The 19,348-nt window shown below is 42.0% G+C and overlaps 1 protein-coding gene and 1 pseudogene across 6 annotated transcripts in view; one reads left to right on the plus strand and one right to left on the minus strand.

Annotated features, from left to right (window-relative positions):
* BCL9 (BCL9 transcription coactivator) overlaps nt 1–19,348 on the plus strand; it is an 89,752-nt gene that overhangs the window by 51,520 nt on the left and 18,884 nt on the right. For 3 of the 5 annotated variants that reach the window (XM_021923025.2, XM_021923026.2, XM_021923018.2), the window contains exons 2-3: nt 16,827–16,961; nt 18,852–18,934. The gene's annotated coding sequence lies outside the window, so the exon portion shown is untranslated. Of the gene's footprint in view, nt 1–12,168; nt 12,354–14,986; nt 15,054–16,826; nt 16,962–18,851; nt 18,935–19,348 lie in introns of those variants that run through there. The other 2 variants (XM_021923020.2, XM_021923022.2) reach the window with 2 other exon arrangements.
* LOC108581307 lies at nt 5,372–6,551 on the minus strand (annotated as a pseudogene). The gene has a single exon (XR_001893311.2). The product of XR_001893311.2 is annotated as a transcription elongation factor A protein-like 8 (transcript).

Below are 19,348 nucleotides of genomic sequence, written 5' to 3' on the forward strand. Positions count from 1 at the left end.
TGGGAAAGCAGTTGCAGAGTTTACCTGAGAGTCTCAGCTAGCTCTTTCTAAAGTCAGAAGCCAATATCGGGACCAAAGAGCACTGTTGTAGGGGTGGTCCAGCATCACATCCCCAGTGACTAAGTGAAATACTGCTTTTGAGACCCTGCACTCCCTAATGCTGATGTGATTTCTAATTTAGGTTAAAGTGTTTGTTCAGTTTTCTTTTTAAATCCAAAATACAGGGAACATATTCAATCCATTCCCAGTTATCTTTGTGTATTTTAGTCATTTAGAGGCAATTTTCCTCCAGACAGATTTACCCTACTGTTTGCCATGCCTTGGGGCTTATACCTCTGCTCTCAGTGGGTTCATGCTTACAGGATATCAGTGAATTTTAACATTACCTGGACATGTTGTTACCAGGGTGAGCACCATATCAGCCCAGGCAAGCCATCATCCCTGCTCCTAATGGTAGTGATACTGAAAGCTTTACCCTTGACATCTTCCTTTTCTCTTGCATACATTTTCCTTTGGTGAGCTCATTCATTTTCTTGGCTTCAGCTCTCACCTCTGCACCTCCAGCCTATCCTCTCACTTGGCAAGATATCTCCATTTTGGTGTTCAGTCCCCCAGAATTCTAAAACTCGACTCTCTTTCGTCTTTTACAAATCAGCTTCACTTTTCTAAAACACAACTTTATTGAGGTATAATTTACAAACCATAAAATTTACCCATTTTAAGTGTATGACTTAATGATTTTTTTTTGTAAATTTACAGTGTTGTGCAACCACCACTAAAATCCACTTTTAGAACATTTACTTTACCCCAAAAAGATCCCTATACTATCTGCAGTCGATCCCCATTCCCACCCCCACTAATCTGCTTTCCGTCTCTATAGATTTACGTTTACAGGACATTTCATGTAAATGAAATCATGCAATATGTAGTCTTTTGCATCTGGCTTCTTTCAGGCTTCTTTTGCTTAGCAAAGGGGTTTTGAGGTACATCCATGTTGTAGTGTGTATCAGCAGCTCATTTCCTATTGCTGTTCATTTCATATTTCGTTGTATGGATAGACTGCATTTTATTTAACCATTCATCAGTTGATGGACATTCAGATTGATTCCACTTTTTGGCTATTAGGAATAATACTGCTATGAACATTCACATACAATTCTTTGTGTAGACATACATTTTTATTTATCTCAGACACCTAGAAGTAGAATTTCTGAGTCACATGGTAAACTTACATTGAACTTTTTAAGAAACTGCTAAACTGTTTTTTAAGGTGACTACAGCATTTTACATTCCCACCAGCAATGCATGAAAGTGATAGTTTCTCCCCATTCTCACCAACACTTACCAATGTCTTTCTTTTTTATTATAGCCATTCCTAGCTGATGTGTAGTGGTAGCTCACTGTAGACCAGTGTCATTTTTTATTTTATTTTTATAGAAATGAGATCTTGCCATCTTGCCCAAGCTGGTCTCTAACTCCTGGGCTCAAGCCATCCTCCTGCCTCAGCCTCCCAAAGTGCTAAAATTACCAGCATGAGCCACCAGCACGTTCTACCCAGTGTCATTTTTGAATTCGTCTCACTTCTGACCATACTGCCCCCACTTTCCACCAATTTTATGGCTAGAAACCAAACACACTATTCTTCCTTCCTCTTACCTTTATATGCTTCAGAAGTAAGCTGCTACCATCTTCTTCAGCTAGCACCTGAATCTCCTACTTCTTCATTTATCTTTACATTGCCCTACCTGGATCTGCATCATTTCACACCTGAATTTCTGCTGTTTTCTGGCTTCTCTCCTTGCCTGTTGTAGCTCTTTCTTCAAATCTTCCTTCCTATAGCTGCAGATTAATGGTTAAAATAGTAAAATGAAAAGAGCATGCATGGATATGGAATCGGGGGATCTGTGTTCTAGTTCAGGAATCACCACTCATCATCACGTGACCTTGAACTAGTCTCGTAACTTACCTGAGTCCAGCTCCTTCGTTAAGTTACTTAACCTCTCTGAGCCCGTTTCCTCATATGCAAATTAAGGATAATTATAGAACCTTTCTTATAGAGTTGTTATATAATACATGCAAAGCCCTTAGCACAGTGCCCGGATGTATGAAGAACACTCAATCAGTGCTGGCAAATGTTGTTATTTTAATGATTATTATGACTCTTATTATTAATCATTATGATGGGAGCTATCTACTAGGCCTATCATATGGTTGTCATAAGGATCAAGTGTGGCTGTGAATATAAAAAATACTTTGAAAAATACCATGCAAATTGCAATGGTGTTATTTTTACATGTTTTTTTCCTTTGCATAAGGAGAAAGGCAGTCCAGGATAGCAGCAAGAATACAGGCTTTGCCATTAGCCTGGCATTCAAATCTGTACAGTGCTTTTTAACCGTTGCGAGGCTTGAACAAATCATTTACCCTCTCCATTTTGGTTTTCTCATCTGTAAAATGGGTATAATTATAAATCACATTCAGGGTAATGCTGTCAGAACGGTGCCTATTCCACAGCCAGTATTCTGTAAACTGTAGCTTTTTTTAAAAAAAACCTCAGTGTATTCTTCTTATATACTTTCTCTAAATCGTATTCTTCATAATTAATTCCCATCTTATTTATCTATCTGTATTCCCCACTGATCCTAACACATACATTGAAGAGAGGCTATAATGTGGAAAGATTAAGCATTTTCACCTCAGGCTGACTTTGGCTTTAATCTCAGCTCCACCACTCTCTAGACACATGACTCAGCACAGTTACCTTACCTTTTTAAGTATCTGGCCCCTCAACTGCAAAACAGTTGAGGGAGAGCAATTCATACCTCATGGGGTTATTGTGTATATAAATAAGATCATAGAAAGTCCTTAGAATAGTGCTTGGCACATGCACATACTAAATGCTCAATAAACAGCGGCTGCCATTATGTTTGTTTCTACTCACCTTTACCACTATCATTTTCTGATTCACTACCCGCACATAAACTGTGCTCCTTTCAGTCTCTGGCTTGGCTCCTTGTCTCTCCCTCCTGGCCATCCTCCCCTGCTGGAACTGCCCAAATCCTATTCTTCAAGGCCAGTTCGGCTTCTGATCCTTCACAAAATTATCACACACTACTCCAGATTCTAATCATTGCTTCTCGTCCCGCCCTCCCACTCCCCGGAAATCTATCGTTTGTGCAGTGTCTGTAATTCTGTTTAGAAATTAATTATTAAACATTTTCTGTTGTAGTTGTTTCCTCGACTGTACTGTAAGATTCTGGAGGAGGGGTATTTATTCAGCTTCCAATGAAGCTCTCACTCTGCTTTAGTTTGGCATTAGACACGTAGTAGGTGCTTATTAATGCTTGACTGATAAACAATAACTAAGAAAGCAAACACATAAAAGTAATTGCGAGATTTTACAAACAGGGGTTCCTTAACCACCTGGATAGTGCCCTCAATGACTGTGAATCAAGAGTGATCCTAAGCAGTGTTATTCCAAAACACTAGCAGAGAGTAGAGAAAAGAGCAGTTGATGCAGAGCCCCCAGATCAAGGTCAGCACTGTTTAAGTTAGCAAAGCCTGTCTTTACTGGCACAGATGACCTTGTTTTTGTTTTCCTCATCACTTCTTGGCATCTCTCGCCAATCTCAACCACTTCTTCCAATCCCAGAGGACTTGCTGCCCTCAGAAAGCCCTCTGAGTATCTTTCCCTCTAGCTTGAATTTCTGGGGAAAGTTCTCCAAGCTTCAAAATTAGCCTTTTCTTTCTTCCCCACGATATTCCCTCAGTGCAGTTAGCAGTTAAGGAGGATAGAGGTCTGGCCAGATAACTTATTAAAATGAAACAGGGCTAACCTTTTCTTATGTTATCCCCCCCAGGGGCTGGGCGAAGTGACATCTTAAATCCAAAGTATGAATTTCTAATGTCAGAATTTACAAGAGTGTGTCAGGAGAGTTGAGGAGATATCAGTAAGCGAGGTTGGGTGTGAGAATGAGTGAGGTATTGAGGGGGTAGCCTTTCAGTGTCCCTAAAATCTCCCCACAGGCCAATTCCATTTTGGAAAATCCAGAGATGACCAAATGCAACAATAAGAACCAACATTTATCGGGCACTTAACTATGTGCTAGGCACTATTCCTACATGTCTACAGTCACTCATTTATTCCCACACTACTCTGGGAGAAAAATACCTATTATCAGTACTCCACTTTATGGGGGGGAAAAACCCTAGAGAGGTTAAGTAATTTTTCCAAGGTTATATAGCCTGCTCATGGCAGAGGTAGGATTCAAAATCAGGTGGTTTTCACCCAGAAGTGGGTTTTTGAATCACGTGTCTCCCCTTGTAAACATTCTGGGAAAACAGAGGAACAAACTTCATGAGAAACAAACCTAGATATTATCATTATTACCATCACCATCATCATCACAGCAAACAAGGTGCTGTCCCTGTGTATGCAGGGCACTGCATGAGGTGCTGAGAAGATGAAGAGGCATCCAGCCCCACTGTATGCCTGAATCAACCTGACCCTCAGATTGCCTCAAGTGCTTCCACCTCTGTGAAGTAGTTCTGCTCATGTCTTCTCCCTCAAATAATGTATTTCCTCTGATTGCCGATTTACTTTTTGCTTCTGCTCTGCCATTTATTTATTACCTTCTATCTTGCATTGTGGTTATTTATATACATTGTCACATTGCTGAGTCCATTGCCTGGCTGACTCCTACGCATTCTTTAAGATTCCACTCAGGTCTTATTGCATACCCTGACTCTCCTGCCTGGACTAGATACTTTTCTTCTGTATGCCCAAACACTTGGCATTTATTCATATTATGCCACTTATTATAAGTGATTATAAGTGTTTACTTGTCAATATTTTTAACAAGCTAGATCCCAGATCCCAACATCAGGGGAGTTAAGTTATACTTTTTTTGAATCTTCAGTACTTTGCACAATACCCAGCACATGGTAGGCACTTAGTAAACTCTTTTTTTTTTCCTATTAATGAATGAACCCTCCATACAAATCTGATTATACTTTGAAAACAGAATTGAATGTCAGATTCATTTTTTGTATCCCCCAAGCCCTGCACTTAGTAGTTGCTCAATAAATATTACGATAAATAAATAATTGAAAAACAAAAGAGATGTGAGATTCTGCTCTTGGGATATGGGGGAAGACTGGGACCTAGAGTAAAAGTTTGCATATCTGGGCTATATTTTTAAGTTGATTATAATAAACATCTACCACTAGAATAGATGAGAAAGAAAACATTGTTTTTGATCAAAATTACTTGGCTACAAAAATATAGTTTAATATCCAAACCCAGGTCCATATGACTCTAAAACCAGTATTGTTTCTGTTATACAATATTGTTGAGAGCTTTTTTTTTTAAATCTGTAATAATTGCCAGTTTATTCCTCTGGCTAAGAGATCCAGAGGTAATTTGAGGTTTACATTTCTTTTTTATTGTTCTTTCATCAAGAGTTTAGGTGCCCCCATTGCCCTCATAAGCTGGTTGCAAATTATTTGACTCTTACTTGTAAAAAAAATCCTTAATTCTTTTTGTGTGTGAGACACGTGTTCACTAAAAAGCACATATAAGCAAAAAGAATAAAAAGAAGAAAACAAATAAAATTTCACATCACACAGAAATAAGCTTGGTTAAGTTTTTGATGTATGTTATATGGATGCATGTATACACACATGCACACACACAAAGTTTGGAATTTTATCCTATATATGTGAGCTGATATTAAATATGCTGCTTTGCCATAACCTGTTATGTTTTACTTTACAACATGGAATGAACACATTCCCATGCAAATGTGTGAAAGTTTCCAATTGAGAAATAGACCTGGAAAATGGGTCAAAATCCAAAATCCAATGAGGTGCTGGTACCAAGGAAACTACCTAAAACAAAATTTCATCAGATTATTAAAAGTAAAATGGAGGTCAACGATACAACAGAAAATGCTAACAGAAAGCAAGCTTGGGCCAGATTTTAATATTAGGCAAAAATGAATTCAAGGCCTAAAGCACACAGGATAAGGACAGCTGCGTGAATGTCTTTGCTTCCAATGCATCAACACAAACTTGTTTCTTACTCTTCTTCTCTCTTCCCTAAGCCTTTCAAGCTCATCTACTCCTCTTATCATTTCTTCAGGGTTCAAAGGCCTAACGGGTGTGTCCTCTTTAAATCCCTGGCCAGGCTGTTTCCTTCTGCCTCCTGGCTTACACCTTCTTCGGAAGGTTGAGGATTTCCTTCTGCCTCCTGTGGTACATCCTCCAAAGGGCGATCTTCCTCGGCCTTTGGCATGTTCTGCCTCATTTTCTTCACAAGACTTTTGCATATTGAGTATTTTTTATTTCCTTTTTGAATACATTAATTCTGAAAGGATCTTGGGCACTTTTCTCCTTCTCCAGCAATAGGGAGCTGCTACAGGGAAACAGGCCCTGGCCTATAAGGCATATTGTTGAGATCTTAAGGTAGATAGAGGGGCCCTCATTGGGCCCAGCAGAACCAGCAGGGCTTAAATAATTAAAAAGGAATAGACACTGCATGAACTATGTAAAAAATGGTGGTATATGTAAACCGCTTTTTAAAGAAAGATCTATCTGGCAAGAGCATGTAGAATTGACTGATAAGGGGAGAGGCTGGAGGCAGGGATATCTATCGCAACAGTCCCATCTTGGAAACAGAAAACAAGAAATTGATTTAAGGAGGAATTTGTGGACACTGGTGATGAGAGGAGACAAAGACAGAAGATGTTGAGTCAGGATTACCACAAAGTTTTAAGTCTAAGTGAAAGATATAGGGAATTCAGAAGTGAGACTTAATCTTGACAGATGGTGAGTTTGCTTTTTGACATGTTAAGTCACTTTAGATGAGCAAGCTGAGTAGGTAGAAATGCAGGATTAAGTTCAAGAGAGGCCTGAGCTAGACCTGTAGATGTGCTGGTCATAGCTAAAGTTCTTTAAACTTCAAAGAGATGATAGCTAAAGTTAGGAGAGTGAAATGACCTAGGGAAAATTGGAGAGAGACAAGATCAAAGAACCAAAGACTTTAAAGAACATCCACAATTAGGAGACAATGGGAAGAATTTAAATCAATGAAGAAGGCAAAACTGTAATATCATCACATCTTGGAATTAACAACTAAAAAGAGATTCAGGGAGGAAAGGATATTCGTTACATGAATTTGGCAATTAGGTTTGGCCATATTGGACAGAGCATTTTGGTAGAATGGGTGGGTTAATTACAGAGGAGGAAACACAATTGTTGTGGCAGAGAATGTAGGTTGCCCTCTGGATAAATTGGGAATTTTAAAAAAAGGGGGAAAAAAGGGTACTAATGTAAGAAAAATTTTACTGAAGATTCTAAAGCAAAGAGTAAGAAGCCAATGGATGGGAGAAGAGTGAGCAAGGTCCTTCAGAGGTGAGATGAGATGACAAGGTTGGTCTTGCAGTGTAGAAGCAGTATGGATAGAATTTGGAATAATTGCTGTGGAAAATGATAGAGACAACAATGAGGATACATAAAAGGATTACAAAGTGGTAAGTAAAGAAATTCAATGTCATCACCTTAATTTTGGTTGGGATCCATTTTCTTGGCTTCATGTTTTTTCTAGCAATATCTGGTTGACCAGATGTGGAAATAAGGAAGTGAAGGTACATCTTAGCATTGGGAATTTCCATGGCCAGAATGGTGGATGGTCAAGGATTCCATGGAGACAAAGTGGCCAGTGAGTGCAACCTGAATGCAAACCATAAAGGTGAAATCAAGGCTGAAATAGTTGGGTAGTAATTCTAGAGAAACTGGGAAGAGATTGATTGTGTGAGCTGGGAAGAGTCCAGTAGCACAGGCTGAAATCAGGAAAAACAAAATAGGTCATCTGGAGGGCAAAATTCCTATGGAAATGTCTAGGAGAATTAAACAAAGTAGTAGAAACACCCAGAATTATTGTTGGTAAAGCAGTTATGAATAAGAAATGAGGCTGGGTTCAGTGGTTTATGCCTATAATCCCAACCCTTTGGTAGGCCAAGACAGGAGGATTGCTTGAGGCTAGGAATTTGAGACCGGCCTGGGCAACATAGGAGACTCTCTCTAAATAATAAATTAGTGGAAATTGAGGAAGAAAAGGAAAGTGGGATTCTAAGAATTGATGTGAAGAACTGGTATGAAGAGCAAGAGATTTGGAGAGAAATGGTTAAAGCATGTGGAACACGTAGATTGTCCTTTGCTAAGGCATGATGGACAATGGTTAAATAGGAAAAGTGGTAAGGATCAGGATCATTATGTCAATCATTTAGGGCTCAGGAAATGAGAATGTCATAAAGCCTGAATTTTAGAAGGTAATGAGAATAGGAAGCACAACCATGTAGGTTTGAGGATGAAAACAAAGGGGAAGCATTGGTGGTAGGATCTGAATGTCACTTCAAAGCTTCATAATAATGGTGACTCTGATTCCCAAGTTGTGAAGAACAGGTATGTGGTGACACAGAACAAGACTCAAGCTCTCATCGAATGCCAGGGGCCTCAGGTGAAGCTGCAGGAGGAAAGGAGGCGGGAAAATTGATTTCCACCTAACAAAGGAGACAATTAGTTTTAAATTTTCCAGCCAGGGATGAAGCTCTGGGACTCCCCCATTGACTTCAATAGACTGTTGAAAGGTAGGATAAGGAGATTTGTTTCTTTTTCCTAGGAAACCTAAAAAAGAAATAATTTCCTGGCCATGTTATTACAGCATTGGGGCACAGCACTATGAAAGTCAAGAGATTAGATTGACTTTCTAATGGTTAGATGCTATTCCATTCTTACCCTTCATTTTCAATCATTAATGACTCTCTTGATAGTATTCTTTTGAAGCTGAAATTCACCAGTTTTGGTGAACAATGAGGTAGATGAATCGGTAATAAATATTAATAGTACAAGCAGCAGGAGCCCACGGACAAGCTGAGGGCTTTGACCAAGGCAAGAATTTGTTAAGCCTTCTCATAACCCTGATACCAGCTGGCTGAGTGGGCTCAACCTTTCTTAGTCTTGGTTTCATCATTTCTAAGGTAGACTTTCATATTCTCTCCTACAATAATAAATATTGTTAGGAATGAACAATCATTGGAATTTAGAATACTGCTGTGGAGTCTTGGACTTAAATTCTAGTCCCTAAAACTGAGCATAATCTTGGCAAATCATTGAACTTCTATGCCTTAGCATTCTGTAAGACAGGATGGAATTCCTTCCAATCCTAAAATTTAGGTGTAAGTTTATCAAGAACTGAGGAAACAAAAGCACTTGTTGCCTCAACTTGAAAGTGGAGTTTACAGGTGGAAAAACTGGAGGCAAACCTAACATAAATGCTATGATTAGCTAAAGAACTAAGAAGTCAAACTTACATCATCTATGTTTGCAACACAGTGAGTGCTCATCATGATGAGAAGCAAATTTCAGTAAGTGAGAAAATCAAAACCAAGTCTCTTTAGCATCAAAATCCTTTATTTTTAGCAATTTTACCATTTGGGTAAAAAAATGATTTCTTATCTTAAAATTTCTAGAGTAGCAGTAACAGTTTGAAGCTTTTATTCATAGGATGCTTTTAAAAAAGCATTTCATTATCCATTAATGTTTATGTATATACAGTGTGTTAAATCCTTATACACCAAAATAGAATTCTTTCTCAAGTGAGATGAAAATGCATACAAGGTAGAAAATTCAGAGTGCAAAAATTCTAGTAATATAAACTATTTAATAGAATAAATTCTATTTTAAAACACATTTCTATCCCATCTGCAATGTAGCTAAATTACCATTTCTATGGAACCTCTAACCTTTAGATTTCATGACTTTTAGCATGCTTAAATTCTCAATATTATTATTCTTTTACCCTAGTGTCGTATGTTTAATATTCGTTTGTATTTTTCTTCTGATTCAATAATAATTTTGAAGTTTGACACATATGGCTGCATGAGGGCTTAACGCTTAGTAAAATGGCTAAGACTTTCTTTTAACATGTGTATTATTGTTATTGAGTTTGTTCTGAGCTTGCTGAGCAGAGGTGATCTGGTCTGGGATTCCCCCCAGGCCAGAGCTTATTTTGGCAGTGGTTTTCTCATACAGATAAGTCCTGTGAGTTCCTTCTTTGCACCTCTTTCCACCTAACATTAGCAATCCCAAATGTTTCTTGCATATTCCTGATTTGGTTGTCTTTTCTAATACCATAAGAAAAGTCCGTTAGGTCCATACCTGACTTTTTCCTCCTGCCTTTTCTTACAAGGATTCTTAGCTATGTTACATCAAATATTCTATGCCCCAAACTTAACAAAAGGCATTTTAATTATTTTCTGTTTGGAATTCTTCAATTGATCTTAATATTGTTTATACCAACTATTGCCTTTCTTCTTTAATTTATATCCTCAGTTATGACAGAAGACAAAGAGAAAATACCTTGCCACAGTTTTTCATAGGATCTAAGCAGGGGAGGCAGGGTATAGTAACTTACATTGACCAGTTAAAGAGTTTTAAAATGATTTCTAAAGCAGATCGGCTTTATCATTTAGGGCTCTCTTGACCATCCTTTACAACTAGCACCATTCCTTAAAAGGTTGCCCAAGGAAGGTTTCCTTTAGGAAGGGAAATCGACACAGGAATAAGTACCTTGGTTAAAACCATGGGTGACAGAAGCAAGAGCAGAAGACTTCTCTCGTTCTCCTGGCCATATTGCCTCCATCTGTCTCCAGGGAGAACACGCAGTACACTCTAACATGGGCAGTCTTCACCTAACTGATTCAGAAGAGCTGCGGGGTCAGTGCACAGTTGCCAAAGCAGCTTACTTAGATCAAGACCCCACAAGGCACAAGCACAGAGGTGCAACAACAGTGTATTTTGGGGAGGGTGCAGAGCAGACACATCTATAATAACAGTTGTTCACAGCAGCAACCAGGGCCACACAGATGAAGCAGGAATAGCCCGAATCTGAGCTTTGATTCAGCCACATGCTCTAACCATGATGCTGTCATTTTATCCTTCTGAGAAAAAGTGTAATCTAATGGACTACCCTCTCACGACAGCGCCGGGATCCTCGGGCTTTGAGCCCTCCAGAGCAGAGATCTTCCAAAAAATTAGGGGAGCTACCCCGGCTGTGAAGCGACGTGAGGTCCTGGACAGAGGTCCCCTCTGTAGGCACCAGGCAGCGATGCCTGAGCCAGGCTGGGCCAGGCCTGATGTGAAAGGAGACCTGGCACCCCTGGCGCATCAGCGGGACTCCTGCACTTCGCAGAGGGTGGAGGAGAGCGCAGTCCCGGGCAGGGGTTGCTCCCCTGCGAGGGGAGAAAGCCGGCCATGGCCCAGGCTGTGCAGACTCAGGGGTGGAGAGAAGGGACCGGAAAGCAGGGTGGAACTGCGTCCCGGAGGTGTGAGGAGGTGGCCTTGAAGGTTGAGGGCTAGGCCGGGACCTGGGCGGCAGGGAAGAGTGAAGGAAAGACCGGCTCTTCAATTCGTTTCTGTCAAAGATGGCCAAATTCCACGCTGCCCTTCCCCCTCCGCGCCTTTCCTAGCCCCGCTGGGTTGCTCCCAGGGCTGCGCGAGGCGGCGGGGAGGTCCGGGAGAGTGCGCGCGTGGGGAGGAAGGGACCGGAAGAGGAGACCCTCCCGGGCCGCACCTCCCACCCCGCCGGCCCCTCGGGAGGCTCTGGAGTTGGGGACTAGAGCTCTGCCGCTTTAAGCTGGGGAGTGGGCGTCCCCTCCGGCCGGGTGACGGTCTGGGGTGGGCCCTGGCGGGCGTGCCTATGCAAACTAGGAGGCGGTGCCGGCGGTGGGCGGGCCCGTAGTAAAATATCGGGGGCGGGGCGCCGGGAGGCGCGGCTGCCTGGTGGGCGGGGCCCTGCGGGAAGGTGGGGGCGGGAGGAGGCCGCGGCTGGTTGGTACCATCGCGCGCGTCCGGGGAGGGGGACGAGCGACTTTCCCTGGAGGGGCGGGCCCTTCCCGGTGGCGGGGCCGGACGCTGAGGCGGGGCGGGGCGGTCCCGGTTCCCTGCGGGCGGGACGTCGGGCCGGGGGGAGGGGGCACCCTCCGCTCGCGTCCGAGGCGGGGCCGGCTGTACCTTTCGTGGCGCGGTGCGGCGGGGGAGGGCCGAAGGGAGGGAAGGGGCGGGACCGGGAGGGGGGAGCCGGAAAGGGGGAGGCGCCGGCGGACAATGGAGCCTATGTGTGCTTGCCGGAGTGGGACGGCGCCGCCGCCGCCGCTGCCGCCGCCGGGGGGAGACGCTGCGCCGCCGCTGCCGCTGGCCCCGGCCCCGGCCCCCCGGGGCTGAGAGCCGCCCCGGCCCCAAGCCTCTTCCCCTGCTCCGCACCTCCTCTCCCCTCCCCCACTCCTGCCTCCGGGGTAAGTGGCACCTGGGAGAGGGGGAGGGGAAAGACCGGAGCCGGGGGTAGTGGGGGCCGGGTCCGCGTCCGCGTGTTTTGAGCCGGTTTGGGGGCAGGGGTAGCCACAGCCACGAAGACGGGGTGGAGGGGGGCAGAAAAGGGGCGGGGGCCAGGGTTGCGGGTTTAGTGAGACGAGTCTGGAGGAACCTGTGGGGGAAGGTGGGGGTGCTTCACGGGCGGTGGGGAGAGATGGGGGCATCTCTTTTTTTCAGAGGTTGTGTCCCAAGCAGTGCTTGGAGAGGTTAAACCAGGAGAGTGAGCACGGTCCCAGGGTCTTGGGATGCAGGTTGGAGGGGCGAGCTGGAGAGCTAAATAAGGGAATTGGGATTGAGTTTGATGGGGTCTGTAAGACCCCTGAGATGGAGAGAGGTAAAGCCGACTTTGCAGGCCAGTGACTTGTTGAAGGGTAGAGGGAGGTGGAAGCTAGGGAGAATGTATGAGTAGTTAAGGGCCGAGGCAGGTGAGTTGGTGATGTCTAGGTCACTGAGTCATTGTGGGGGTCGTGGGACACACCAGTGATTTCCAAAGTGGAGCCCTAGTCACCGGCCTTTGAAAGTTGCAGAAACTATTAAGATGTCACTGATCTAGTGTTGGGTGAGCCTGGTGAAATGGAGATATCCTAAGTAAAACAACAGCAGGGTTGGTTATTATGTCCAGAGGGAAGGAGAGGGAGGGGCCAGAGGCCTATAATAGTATTGCTGGGGGCCTTATGGGAAGGCTACCAAGCATAAAGGAGGAGGCCAGAAATCTGTCCTCCCAAGAGGTCTGAAGGAGGGGGAAGGAAGAATGGGTTTTTAGTGATAGGAGAGACTTAGAGCCTACATTGGAGTCCAGTTGGGGACTAATAAAGTTACTAGATAAGTTAGAGAAATGGACATAAGTATCTCGTAGTAGAGAGTCTGTAAGATGGGATAGAACTGATGCAAAATTTGACTTTGGTTACGGCAAACATAGGTAAATCCCTGGCAGTGATTTCAGTGGGGAAATGACTGTCAATGTAAAGAGTTACATTTTGGTCAATGATGGGTATTGGAGTATTAGTTATCACTTGATATATTCAGGAATTAAATGTTCGTTTTTGGGGCAGAGATTTGGACTTGTGCACTGAGCAAAGTGATGAATTAGAACTAACAGACAGTAAGGATAAATTGTAAAATCATTGAGAGATGGGAGGAGGGGGCAAAAGGATGTTGGAAGTAAGACATGTGGGTTTAGAACCTTTGTGGAAATTGTGCAACATGATTGTCCTGTTTTGTGTTTTTTACTGAATACTAGTGATTGGAAAGTTTTAGCAAGGAAGAGATGTTTGTGTGAATAGTGTAATGGCCCTACATAAAAATTTAAGAAAGACCTCCTTATTCACTATTGAAAAACACCCAAACTATTAAAGACAGAGATGGGTTTATAAGAGGAGCTGTTAGTTAAATGGCATAAGGATGCTTTGAGAAATGAAGATTCCATTAGTTGTTTGAGGGTTTGGATAAAAAGAGAAATTGTATTTTATTTTTTTTATTTTTATTTTTATTTATTTATTTTTTGAGATGGAATCTCGCTCTGTTTCCCAGGCTGGAGTTCAGTGGTTTAATCTCGACTCACTGCAACCTCTGCCTCCGAGGTTCAAGTGATTCTCCTGCCTCAGCCTCCCAAGTAGCTGGAATTACAGGCACATGCCACCATGTCCAGCTAATTTTTGTATTTTTAGTAGAGATGGGGTTTCGCCATGTTGGCCAGGGTGGTCTTGAGCTCCTGACTTCTGGTGATTCACCTACCTCAGCCTCCCAAAGTGCTGAGATTACAGGTGTGAGCCAACGCACCTGGCTAGAATTTTTTTTTTTTTTTTTGAGATGGAGTCTCCCTCTGTAGCCCAGGCTGGAGTGCAGTGGCACGATCTCGGCTCACTGCAACTTCCGCCTCCCCATCCCAGTTCAAGCAATTCTCCTGCCTCAGCCTCCACAGCAGCTGGGATTACAGGCATGCGCCACCATGCCCAACTAATTTTTGAATTTCTAGTAGAGACGGAGTTTCACCATGTTGGCCAGGCTGGTATGGAACTCCTGACCTCAAGTGGTCCACCTGCCTGCACCTCCCAAAGTGTTGAGATTTCAGGCGTGAGCCACTGCGCATGGCCTAGAAGAGAAATTTTAATGTAAATTTGAGAAGAGTTGAGATGAGGGATGGGAGTATGAGATTTGGAAGTTTTATGACTTAGAGATTTGGAATTGAACCATTAAAATATTTTGTTAATAGCCATGTAGAATATAAGATGATAATGATTTCAAAAGAGATGGTAGATAGGGAGGTCATTGGCTAAAAGATAAAAGAACAATTTCCATAGAGTTCTCTTTGTATAAGGTAAGTGTATGTCACTTGGCTCCTCAGAAGTGTCTGCTTCTGTGAATAAAAAGAAAATGCTCTCTGGTTTGTGGGGAAAAAGAATACAGATGTTTCACAAGCATTATAATCAACTAAATGTTTGTTCATGGTGACTTGGTACAGTAATTAGAGCCTTGGTTGTAGAATCAGGAAGTTCATTCTCCCATTGACTTATGTGTGACTTTGAACAAATCCCTTATATTTCTCTCATTTCTCCAGTTCTCCCATCTACAAAGTAGTAAGACCACCTGCCCTAACCACTCATAATGGCGTTTCTGCCTGACAGGTTAGTGCCTAACTGCAAAGTGCTCTGAACATCTCTTAGAATGAGGGATTATGTAGCCCAACTCTTCCAATTTCTGTAAAACTACTATCTCACTAACAGACCAAATTCAGCTTTGGTAATGTGCTTTATCAAGGAACAAAAAGGAGTATCTTGTACATCTGTCTTGTTCTGTTGTTTGGGTTTTTGTTTTATATTAGTTTTGAAAGGTAATGCCTTTCTCCCTTTAGTGGCAAGACAGTAATAGTGATGACAATTGTAGAAATGTAAGCAAAGGTCCCCATGGGAGAGTAGGAAGATAGATGCTGTGAGTGCTAACCTGGGCTACGCCAACCCCAAATGTCTGTGGCCTTGGATATGTTTCCTGGCTTCCTGGCAGCTTAATTTTCTTCAGTTATGAAATAGTGTTGGTGGAATAACTTCTCTTCCTGCCTTGGTGAAGATTACTTGCTCTAGATTAGGGGTTTTTTTTTGTTTGATTTGTTTTTTTTTTAAATTGAGACGGAGTCTTGCTCTGTCGCCCAGGCTGGAGTGCAGTTGCACGATCTTAGCTCACTGCAACCTCCGCCTCCTGGGTTCAAGCAATTCCCCTGCCTCAGCCTCCTGAGTAGCTGGGATTACAGGCACATGCCACCATGCCCAGCTAATTTGTGTAATTATTATTATTATTATTATTATTTTTTTAGTGGAGACAGGGTTTTCGCCACGTTGGCTAGGCTGGTCTCGAACTCCTGACCTTGTGATCCACCTGCCTTGGCCTCCCAAAGTGTTGGGATTACAGGCTTGAGCCACCGTGCCTGGCCAGTTCAGGGGTTCTTAACCTTATAATGTCCCATGTATTCCTTTGGCAATCTAGTGAAACATAGGACCCCCTTCTGAGAATGTTTTTTAAATGCACAAGATAAAATACATTGAATTATAAATGAAATGGAAACAGTCATCAGAATATTAATTGTAACATATGTTTCTTTATAACACATTATTAAATAATAAAATACAGCTGCAGGTCTAATGAGACTGTAATTTTTGAAGTAGTGTATATATTATACCAAGATATCTGCAACAAAACTATGTGACATGAAAATGTCTTGTGGTTTCTGTTGGTGACAAGGTCACAGAATTGCTAATGCTATCAGGGATGGTTACTTCCATTCATCATTGAAGGCCATGCTAATTATTACTTAGAGGTTAGTCAAAATGAACATCTGAGCTTTCCCCAGGAGTTTCACAAACATCTTCCCCTCCCCCAAGTCTATCCACAGACCTCTTGAGAGTCAGTGGGATCCCAAGTTAAGAACTCTTACCCTAGACCAACTGATTTTTGAAAGTTATATTATCTCATGGCCTGTTGCATTTTAGGCTTTGCAGTGTTTTTTAGCATCTCCACCATGCTAAGAACAGGAGCACAGAGAAGACATGAAACAAAAGTCCATTTCACAACCTGTGGTGACTGTTTTTGGTTGTGGAAAATGTTAAAAACAATGATTAAAATGAGGCTTTTGTATTTGGTGGCTTTTGATTTTCTAAGCTCCCAGTCATCCATTAGCATGGTTAGGCCTCAGTGGGATGGAGATGGGCTGCAGTGACCCTATCTTGGACTTCTTGTATTTTGAGTTTTAGTGGTTTTGCCTTCCTTCTCCATTTTTGACCTAATTGTTTTCTTACTGTTTCTTCTTCCAAAGATTGCTTTGGCTGCAGAGCATTGGGGAATGGGTGGTTTTCCTTGGAATCAGTATAAATTGAAGTATGAACTTTACTTTTTCCTTATCCCTGTAGGACTGAATGTGGGACCAGTTGGTGTCATTCCGCTTTGACCGAAACATTCCCATCTGATTGGGCGGTAGAGATCATTTTTGGAAAGTTCTTCCGTGTCCTGATGTAGAAGAAATAGCAAATTGGACATATTGAAAGGTAAAGAACATCCTGATAAGTCGTTACTTTTGTGATTCAGTCTGAATATGTTGGATTTTTGTTTCTGTTTCTGTAGGGCCTCTTGTAAGTTAAAACTACATTTATTCATTATTCTAAGAATTCTCAAGGCAAAAATCATCAAACTAAATGCAAGTCAAAAATATAAGAGCAATTATCTTACACCTTTCTGTGAGCAGGGACTTGTGCAGTAACTCATTTCATAGGGCCAAGGATAAAGGCAGGTGGTGAGAAGTTAAACAGGTATTTATCATGTCATCTTTAGTTTGTGTGAATGCAAGGTAAAGGTAGCGATACAAGAAGCCCCAAGCTCATTATAATACATGGATCAAACAGCATTAATTGAGTTTCTACCAGGTATCAGGTGCTGAGAGGAGGAATGACAGTGCCCTCAGGGAGTTCCATGTCTACACAGACAGTTTTGTGTTATAATAGTATTGTGATTATAATGCCGGGGGCCATGGAGGACATACAGAGGAGAGTTAGTAATCAAGGAGAGTTTCACAGAGAAGGGGCATCTGTGCTGAAATAATATTCTGGGTAGCCATTATTCCAGATGGTGATAGTTGAAATTCATTTTTGAATGCTTGAATTTTGTCAGAAATCTTTAGCTTGATACAAAATTTTATTTGCTTAAAGTTAGCTATTAAAAGGTGACAGAGGTGTTTTTACCCCACGAGTACTAAAATGTACATTAATATTTTGCTTGGACCAAGGTTTTCTCTACATGCCCATTGCATAGTTTACTTTTCTCCACATGTTGGGGAAAGTTTGGTCTTTCCTATTGTGTACTTTTTCTGAGAGGAAGCTTTTTAGTAGTCGGTATGCCAGAAGTTAAGAATGAGCTAGGAATGGAATCCTGAGGCCTTTTAGTTCCACATTCTAAGTTTGATACTATGCCTTTTATGGAGTAGTGGTCATAGCATAGAAATGAAATTTGTTAAACATGACATCGTTCTAATAAACTGGACTTCTTACAGCAGGGAAATGGGAAAGCATCACTGGAAGAGTTGAAATTGGAATCATAGAGGTGATTCTGAGCTTGGTTAGATTAATTTGTGAATTTACTTAAACAACTTGATGGCATGCCTCTCTAGGAATCCTTTTAAAGATTCCTAAAGAATTTAGCCCTAAGACAGTCTGCAACTTACTTCTCCCTTGCTATTTCAAAACTGTAAATTCTGGGCAAAGAGGGAGGCTCAGTGTCGTAATTTTAGTTTATAAGGACTAATGGTGGAAATTGTTCTGCTTGGCCAGTACTTCATGTTTTATTGACTTAGCCAGCTCAATTCAGTACCACACTTTGCACACAGTAGGCACTGAATAAAAGGAAGTCATCTGGTCACGTTATTCAGCTCTTAAGTTCCCCCAAAAGTGTGTGAAAATAAATGTTCTTGCCGGATGTAGAGTTATGGTTGAGAGTAGGGAGAACTGTGAATGATCTTCACTTTGTAAGTTCAGAGACATATCTGGAATTTTGTCTCTTCTCACCTTTACAGTCAGCTTTCAGATCTCTATACTAATAAGGAATGGGAAGAAGCAAAATTATGAGGGGTTTCTTTCTACTACATTTCCAGAATTCTAAAAAGTAGAAAACTTGATTTGCACTTTATATTTCTCCAGCCTCTGAAAATAAAATGTGCTGTTGGGAAGGAGGAAAAGCCACACGAGCCTTGAACTGGCTACAGATCAGATATAACTCTTTAAAAATTGGGAGTTGATTCTATTTGTGTGGGGGATGACAGCTTCCTCTGAAACTGATATTCTGGAATAAATAAGAAACCTGTTTTTGTCTTAAGATAGTCATTGACAAATTGATGTTTTTGATTTTTTAAAAAATCTGCTTAGGACTTTTTTTTTTTCCTCTTCTAGACGAGGGTCATCTTTGAGAAGGGGGTTCCTGGACTCCTCACCTCCAGGATGAGCACTGCAGTGTCGTGACCCTTGGGGTTTTGGTGAGTACACTGATGGCTGATAGCACTGGAGCACATGCCTGGCTTAGAAGAACGAGCTTAGGGAAAAACTTCAGCTTTTATTTAACGATTTTTTTTCTTTACATCACCCAACCCTCACCCCGCCACCTCCACCCAGCCCCTGCCCTTGGTCACCACCACCATTTTACTGTCTGCTTCTACTGCCAACTTTTTAAGATTCCACATATAAGTGAGATCATGTGGCATTTGTCTTCCTGTGCCTGGCTCGTTTCACTTAACCTGCTGTCTCCAAGTTCATCTACATTGTTGCAAATGACAGGATTTCCTTCTTTTTAAAGGCCGAATAGTATTGCATTGTGCATATATACTACATTTTCTTTATCCAGTCCTCTGTTGATGGATACTTAGTTCCCTGTCTTAGTTATTGTAAATAAT

The sequence above is a fragment of the Papio anubis genome, chromosome 1 (assembly GCF_008728515.1).
Source record: "Papio anubis isolate 15944 chromosome 1, Panubis1.0, whole genome shotgun sequence".
Classification (NCBI taxonomy): Eukaryota; Metazoa; Chordata; class Mammalia; order Primates; family Cercopithecidae; genus Papio; species Papio anubis.